The sequence below is a fragment of the Lupinus angustifolius genome, chromosome LG04, assembly GCF_001865875.1.
Source record: "Lupinus angustifolius cultivar Tanjil chromosome LG04, LupAngTanjil_v1.0, whole genome shotgun sequence".
Lineage (NCBI taxonomy): Eukaryota > Viridiplantae > Streptophyta > Magnoliopsida > Fabales > Fabaceae > Lupinus > Lupinus angustifolius.
The window spans coordinates 19,696,820-19,706,221 of NC_032012.1; the positions used below are offsets into that span (position 1 = coordinate 19,696,820).

The 9,402-nt window shown below is 29.1% G+C and overlaps 1 long non-coding RNA gene across 1 annotated transcript in view; it reads left to right on the forward strand.

Moving 5' to 3' along the window:
* Positions 4,683 to 9,402, forward strand: part of LOC109346127 — a 19,151-nt gene continuing 14,431 nt past the window's right edge. Inside the window, exon 1 of the long non-coding RNA XR_002107483.1 lies at positions 4,683 to 4,784. This is a non-coding gene — a long non-coding RNA (uncharacterized LOC109346127). The remainder of the gene's footprint in view (positions 4,785 to 9,402) is intronic.

A 9,402-nucleotide genomic window follows, 5' to 3' on the forward strand; every position in this document is an offset into this window, starting at 1 on the left:
AATTGAGAAAACTTTAAGATCTATTTAAATAATTATTATTAAACTATTATTTTTTAAGTGAAATAGAATTCCAAAAAAATTATTTATTAATTTTAATATCATAACTCATTCTTAGGGATGGCAAAAAAACCCGACTCGTGGGTACCTGTTGAAATACTCGCAACGGGTACCCGCAATAATAGCTTATGGGTGGGAGCGGGTTTTGTGATACCTGCCCTGCGGGTACCCGCAATTTTATATATTTAGTTTTTAGTTAAATTTTTATATATATTTATTATTATTTTAAGATTATATATCATATATTTTATTATTATTTCATAATAAATTACACATATTTGACTATGATAATAAAGTTATCATATAAATATCATATTATTCATGTAACAATTATTTTTACATATTGATTATGACAAATTATATAAATATATAATTAAAATTAAAAACCTGTTGGGTACCCGTAAATACCCGCTACCCGCGCGGGCCGCATGGGTACCCACAAATATTGCGAGTTTGGGCACGGGAGAGCACTACCTGCGCCCGTTGTCATCCCTACTCATTCTATTATTAATAATAATGAATTCCTACTATTTAAGTTTTAAAAATGATTAAATGTTATTAATTGAGAAAGTTTTAACATCTACCATTTAAATGCGTAATTCCTACTTATTCCATGTAACATTTTAAAATTTTAAAAATGATTAGATGATATTTAGTGAGAATGTTTTAATAAGATTGAATTCCTACTATTTAAGTTAGAAAAATAATTAAAAATATTAGTTGAGAACGTTTTAAAATATATTTAAATAATTAGTATTAAAATGATTATTTTGAAATAAATTCATTGTCTATTATTTTTTAAGTGAGATTGAATTACAACATATTTCCTTATTAATTTTAATATCATAGCTCATTCTATTAATAATAACAATGACTTCTTACTATTTAAATGATATTAATTGAGAACGTTTTAAGATCTACTATTTAAATGTGTAATTTCTACATATTTTGTTTAGTATTTTAAATTTTAAAATGAGTAAATGATTTTAATTGATAATATTTTAATAAGAATGAATTTCTACTAACTTAGTTTTAAAAATAATTAAATAATATTAATTGTGAACATTTTAAGATCTATTTAAATAATTAGTGTTAAAATTGTTTATTTTAAAGTAAATCCATTGTTTATAAAAAAATTTAAGCGAGGTAGAATATCAACAGATTTCCTTATTAATTGTAATATCATAACTCATTCTATTAATAGTAACAGTGGATTTCTCTTATTTAAGTTTAAAAAAATAATTAAATGATATTAATTCAGAACATTTTAAGATCTACTATTTAAATATGCAATTTTTTTATATACTATTTAATCTTTAAAATTTTAAAAATGATTAGATGATATTAATCGAGAATGTTTTTAACGGATTGAATTCCTACTATTTCAGTTTTAAAAATAATTAAATAATATTAATTGAAAATGCTTTAAATTTTTTTAAGTAATTAATATTAAAAATGATTATTTTGAAATAATACCAACAAGTTTACTTATTAATTTTAATATCATAACTCATTTTATTAATAGTAACAATAGATTTCTCATACTTATGTTTTAAAAAATGATTAAATGATATTAATTGAGAACGTTGTAAGATCTATTATCTAAATGTGCAATTACGACATAGCATATTTAATGTTTTAAAATTTAAAAAAAATGATTAGATGATATTAATTGAGAATGTTTTAATAAGATTGAATTCCTACTATTTCAGTTTTTAAAATAATAAATAGTATTAATTGAAAAAGTTTTAAGATCTTTTTAAATAATTAGTTTTAAAAATGATTATTTTAAAATAAAGTCATTGTATATTTTTTAAGAGAAATAGAATATCATTTAATTATTTTATAATTTAATTTTAATATCATAACTTATTATATTAATAGTAACAATTGATTCCTCCCATTAACAAATTTCCTTATTAATATTAATATCATAACTCATTCTATTAATTGTAACAAATGATTCTTCTGATTTAAGTTTAAAAAATAATTAAATGATATTAATTGAAAATATTTTAAGATCTACTATCTAAATGTGTAATTACGACATAACATATTTAGCATTTTAAAATTAAAAAATGATTATATGATATTAATTGAGAATATTTTAATAAGATTGACTTCCTACTCGAGTTTTAAAAATAATTAAATAATATTAATTGAAAACATTTTAAGATCTATTTAAATAATTAGTATTGCAAATGATTATTTTGTACTAAATTCACTGTCTATTATTTTTTAAGCGAGGTAGAATATCAATATATTTTTCCTTAATAATTGTAATACCATAAATCATTATAATAATAGTAACAATGAATTCCTCTTATTTAAGTATTAAAAAAGAATTAAATAAATTTAATTGAGAATGTTTTCAGATTTACTATTTAAATGTGCAATTACTATATATCCTATTTAGCGTTTTAAAATTTAAAAAATAATTAGATGATAGTAATTGAGAATGTTTTAATAAGATTGAATGACTACTATTTTAGTTTTAGAAATAATTAAATAATATTAATTTCAAACGTTTTAAGATCTTTTTTAATAATTAGTATTAAAATCATTATTTTGAAGTAAAATCATTGTCAGTTATTTTTTAAGGGAGTTAGAATATCAACATATTTCATTATTAATTGTAATATCATAACTCATTATATGACTAATCGAAAAGAGAAAGACAACTTCGACCATATATTTGTAGCATCATTATTAAGTTTTGCAAATAAAAAATAATAATTATCAAACCCAAGAAGTGAAGGATGCATTGCAGCTAAAGATCATAAATTGACAAAGTTCTTTCCACCTTGAAAAGAAAATCACAACTTCAACCATATATTTGTAACATCGTTATTAATCATTACAAATAAACAAATTAAGCAAAATTAATAACGAAATAAGAGCGCTGAAGCTTTGCATTAGACGAAATTGAATATGCATGATATGAAAATTATACAATTTGAAACTTCCAAACAATATAAAAGAAAGTCATAACAAAATATGACAAAATGACTTATCAGGATCCCTGGTAATGAAAATGGATTCAACACTGAAACCCCCACCTACTTGAAAAAACATGTTTTGGATCGGATCTAGAACTTTCGTAAGGGTGGATAAACCCGGATGACAGTTGTAAGAATCAAAATATGTTCAAAATTATATCAGTTTTTTTTTCTTTTAAGGCTTTTATCTCTTTGATTGGTAAAAAATGAAATAAAATTATATATATCAATGAACATCTCGGTAGATCATTCATGAATGATGAAGTAATAAAAAAGTGAAATGACTTTAAAATCATACCTCGTTTGATGATGGGAAAGATTAGATCTGTCTAATCAAAATGAAAAAATGTAGGAGAAGTAGTTTGTGAGTTTCAAAAGAAGAGAAGATTAAGAAGTAGATTGAAATAAGAATAGAGAAGAAAATTAAGAAGTAAATTGAAATGAAATAAGAGTAGAGAAATGAAAGATTAATTGATGAAAATCATACCTCGTTTGATGATGGAAAAGATTAGGCATGTCTAACAAAAATGAAAAAATGTAGGAGAAGTAATTTGTGAGTTTCCAAAGAAGAGAAGATTAAGAAGTAAATTGAAATAAGAATAGAGAAGAAAACTAAGAAGTAAATTGAAATGAAATAAGAGTAGAGAGATGAAAGATTAATTTAATGAAAATAGACTATTCTTTGGACAATCTATTCTCACATATATTTATATTAAGATATTAGAAGAATGATATAGTGTGTGAGAGTTCATTATAAGAATATGTGAGCATTTTGGAGGGGAAAAGTTAAGGAAATGGTGACATGTGTCAATGATGACATGACAATGAGTTTAAGTTAAGGAGATGGTGACATGTGTCAATAATGACATGGCAAGGAGATTTTTTTGTTATCTATACTATATATATAGCCAAAACTTGAAATAACTTCCCTCATGGTGTAATTTTCATTTCCTATATTGCCCTTAATATTATTTAATTTTTACAAAAAAACTATAATCCTAAGCAACTACCACCAATACGTTAATTAATCACATATCCCACCTTAAATTAAACATTATCATAAACACACAAAAAATATAATATTATAAAAATTAAATATATAGTATCACACAATATTCGCCGACAGACACGAAATGCTTGTACGCACTAGTATGTATAAAAAGTATTTATACTATATATAAAGCCAAAACTTGAAATAACTTCCCTCATGATGTAACTTCCCTCATGGTGTAACTTCCATTTCCTATATTGCCCTTAACATTATTTAATTTTTTAAAAAAAACTATATAATCCTAAACAACTACCACCAATACGTTAATTAATCACATATCTCATATTAAATTAAACATTATCATAAACACAAAAAAATATAATATTATAAAAATTGAATATATAGTATCATACAATATTCGCCGGCAGACACAAAATGCTTGTACACACTAGTATGTATAAAAAGTACTAACATAATGGCAATAGTCACAATGCAAGTTAGCTAGTATAGATAATAGATAAAGTGATTATGTAGAAACTTCTACTAACTAATATATAATGAAAGTGATTTAAGAAAGCTAATTTGCTGGGTCAATCTCTTATCAAAGTCAAATGGAAGCCAAAATCAAGGAATAAAGGGAAACCAAAAACTGAAAAATTGAAGGACAGCCAGAACTAATAACTGTCAAAAAGGAAATCGGTCATTCAAGGCCACAATCACTTTTTAAATTAAATTATGTATTGAGTGTCAACATCTCTTCTTTATTTAAAGCAAAGTTCAATTTTTTCTTTCTATTTTCTAAATGTATACCGTGAACGCTCAATATTGTCACAAATTTCAGTTGATAGCTTCAACAGTTTTGTCATATTAACCAACAGTTTCATTGATAAATAATCATTAACAGTTACATGATTTTAATTAATTTTTACGATTGGTTACAAAACAAATCTATATGCAAGTATGAAAGGAAGGGAAAGCTGCACTGATTTTTAAATTATTCATTAGATTGAGATCTCAATACATTGGACAGCCCAAAATGAAGTACTTCAAGCCTTAGTAAATTCACCTTTAATCTTGACTGCACAGTATAGTACTCATATCAATTAGTGCAGTTGCCCATTTCCTCGAAAATGGGTTCAAAATAATCTATTTATTTATGAATAAAGATACAAGTTGCATGAACTCAATAAGTTTTTCCAAGTATTTCAATTTCAAATATCACAAGGAAGATAAGTGTCCTAACATTAGAACTAAATAGAGGAGCCAAACACACCAAGTGCACTCGTACAGCCAAACGCACAGTGCACAAGTACAGCCAAACAAGTGGGATCCTCTCTAGTACGGGATAAGATTAAGATATGTGGCAAAAAAATTCTTTTAACAAATATAATTATATGTTATTTTTTATTAAAAAATAAATAAGAAATCTTTAAAAAAATCTCATCCTCATATTCCACATTCCACAGTAGTTTCTCCAGCTGGACAGGAGTTGAACTCCAGCCAAACGCACCAAGTGCACATTTACATTAACCAAGCAATTCTGTAATAACAAGAATAATATACCTTTACAATTGTAAATGTGATTGGTCACCAAAACAGCTTCAACAGTCTTCAATATGCACAAAGAAGGATGTTCACAGGCTATTGGAGACATTGGGGTTCAGTCATCAAGAGTTAATTTCCATTGCACCGGAAGCACCCAGAGTTGTTGAAATATACCCCGAGATAAAGAACCCTGTACTAATCAATCAGCATGTGAAATGGGCAGATGGTAAACGATTTGAGGATAAGTTTGTGCAAACATAAATGACATAAAGTAATACTTATTGACTAAGTCATGACCAGGTCGCTCTCTTTAAGACGTTTCGTGGCACTGTCCAAAATGTGCAAGTAGACTATCAACCACGCCGACAGGATAAAACAACCCAGATCTCTGTTATCGAATTCTTACTACACTGTGAGAACCGATCTCGAATACACCCACCATAATATGACTACCAGTGCCAATTCTCGAAATTACCCACAATATGGCTACCCGTGCCAATTCTTAAATACCACGGAAAGAAAGGGTAGAAGGTTGCCGAAAATGTGTCGGCGGAATATTAGGGGGGAGAAAGAAAAGTTGAGAGGAAATGCCTTCAACTTGGTGCAAGTTATAATGAAAGGAGAAAACCTCTATTTATAATATGAGATTTTTTTTCATGTTCCTCATTTCTTCAATGTGAGACTTGGAAGATGTTTTTTTTTCAAAACTCTTCTATGTGGTACTTGGGTGTTTTTTATATTTCACACCCAAAAGTTCCCACAAATGGTTTTCAACAAACCATGTTCTAACAATCCCGTACTTGAAATTAAAAAACGATTTCCGAGAATATTTGTGGTCTCAATAAGATTGTGCATAAACAAATGTGTCATCCGACTTGAACCTTTGCATAGTGAATAAGATCCAGATTTTACTATAGTGACTCGTAGTCTTGAACTCTATCTCCAGCATCAAACCACACACAACCTTTTCAAAGGTGTATTCTGTAAAGCCCGTACCATGCACATCTATCTCAGTATAGTGAACGTTCTAGAAATTTATGCCCCTAAATTTCATAGGAAGCGGCCCCCACTTCCACATTCACATAGGTGAGTCTATCAAGACTACTCCTGTAGCCTAGGTACTCCACTCCAATTGGAGTATAGTCATTAAGAGTTTAATTCATCCTTACATATGTTGTAGGAATCATGCTTCTCATAATTTTATAGCATGTTCATTCTCAAATTACTTTACAACTTGTTATTACCCATTGAACCTATTTCTTGGGATCTCCAGTCAGTTAGGTCGGGTTACCATCATGAGTGATTCTCGTTCTAAGGGCAATAGTTTGATACTCCTAGAAGTATGATGGACTTTCTCTCTAGGTAGTCCTTTCGTCAAAGGATCTGCTAAGTTATTCTCAGTGCGTACATGATCCACTCTAACAGCTCCTGTAAAGAGTAACTCTCTAATGGTGTTGTACTTACGACGAATTTGTCGTTCTTACCGTTATAAAAGCGATTCTCAATTTTTGCAATAGCTGCGGTACTATCACAATGGATCAACAGTTTTTCCCATAGGGAAATCTCTGCAAGCAAGCTTCTCAGCCAACTTGCTTCTTCACTAGCTGTTGCTAGTGCTATCATCTCAGCTTCCATAGTGGATTGAGCCAGAATAGTCTGTTTCTTTGACTTCCAAGAAACAGCCCCACCAGCTATGCTAAATATATAGCCACTGGTTGCTTTGGAATCATCTGAAAGAGTGTTCCAATCAGCATCGTTGAATCATTCTAGGACGGCTGGAAACCTTTGGTAATGTAATCCAAGGTTCATTGTTTTCTTAAGGTATCTCATTACCCTTTCAATAGCATGCCAATGCTCCATACTTGGTCTACTGGTAAACCTGCATAATAATCCCACAACATAGGCAATATCGAGTCTAGTGCAATCAATGGCATACCGAAGGCTGCCAATGATGCTAGCATATTCAGCTTGTCTTACACCTTCATAAGTGTTCTTAAAAAGTTTTACAATTGGATCATATGGTGTGCTGGTAGGTTTACAGTCAAAGTATTTATAGTTCTTTAGGATCTTTTCCACATAGTGAGATTGATCCAAAAATATTCCTTCTTTTGACCTAGTAATTTTTTATACCAAGGATTACACTTGCCTCTCCAAGGTCTTTCAGATCAAGGTTGTTACACAACAATGATTTCACATTATTCACAACATGAATGTTGGAACCAAATATGAGTATATCGTCTACATAGACACATATGATAGTATAAATGTCAATTTCTGATTTTTGTAATAAATGCATTTGTCACTTTCATTCACCTTAAACTCATTCGAGACTATTAAGTCATTAAAATTTTCATGCCACTGTTTAGGTGCTTGCTTAAGACCATACAATGACTTATCTAACTTGAAGACCTTATTTTCTTACTTATGTATTACAAAACCTTCAGGTTGTTCCATATAGATTTCTTCTTCCAAATCACCATTTAAAAAGGCAGTCTTAACATCCATTTGATGTACTAATAAATTATGTATCGCAACGATCGATATTAGTACTCTAATGGATGTTATTCTAGTAACAGGTGAAAATGTGTCGAAGAAATCTACATTTTCTCTTTGTCTGAAACCCTTAGCTACAAGGCGAGCCTTGTATTTATCCACTGTGCCATCAGGTTTCAGTTTCTTTTTCAATATCCACTTACAACCAATAGGTTTGCAGCCAGGAGGCAAGTCAGAGTGTCAAGTCTTGTTAGACTCTAGAGAGTCCATCTTATCATTTATGGCTTCTTGCCACAAATCAACATTCAAAGAAGTCAAAGCTTCTTGGAGTGTTGATGGATCTTCTTCTAATGTTAGACCATATAATCAGGTCCATACTCTCTAGTAGCCCTTGCTATCTTACTTCTTCTAGGTTCTATTTCTAACTTATCGTTATTATCATTATTCCTAATCATAGGTATGTCACAAGTTATTGTGCCCCCACTATTCCTCAATTTAAAAGAGAATTTCATTTCATTGAAGTCAGCATCGTTAGACTCAATGATCACTTTGGCGTTAAGGTCATAAAACCCGTACGCTTTGTTGTTTACAACATACCCAATCAATATACATTCATAGGCTCTACTTGCGAGTTTAACTCTCTTGAGGTCTAGTATCCGGACATAAGCCAAACAACCCCAAGTTCTCAAATAAGACAAGTTTGGTTGTCTATTCTTAATAATTTCATATGGGAAATTTTGTTTTTAGTCTTGGGGACTCTATTTGACACATAACATACAGTTAATAAAATTTCACCCCACCAAGAGGGTGCTGCACCAGAACTTAACATAATAGCTACAACTAATTCAGTTAAAGTTCTATTCTTTCTTTCAGCTCTACCATTCATTTCAGGTGAATATGGTGCAAATGCAGTTGTTTCATTAATAATGCTATTTAATTTATAAAAATCATTAAACATGTTAGAGTCATACTCAGTGCCTCTATCGCTTCTGAGTTTCTTTATTTTCTTGTTGAGTTGATTTTCAATTTCAATTACATATAACTTAAACATTTGAAGTGCTTCACTTTTATTTTTCTTAAGATATACATAAGTAAAATCAGAACTATCATCAATAGAAGTGATTAAATAACGTTTACCATTTCTAGTTAACGTTCCATCTAATTCATATATTTCTGAGGGTATTAAATCTAAAGGCTCAGATTCTCGCATAACTGATTTATGTGATTATTTTGAATTTTTTTGCTTGACTGCATGATTCACAAATTTCAAAATCATTTTTAGATAACTTTGGAATTAAACCTAAGCTACTCAAATTT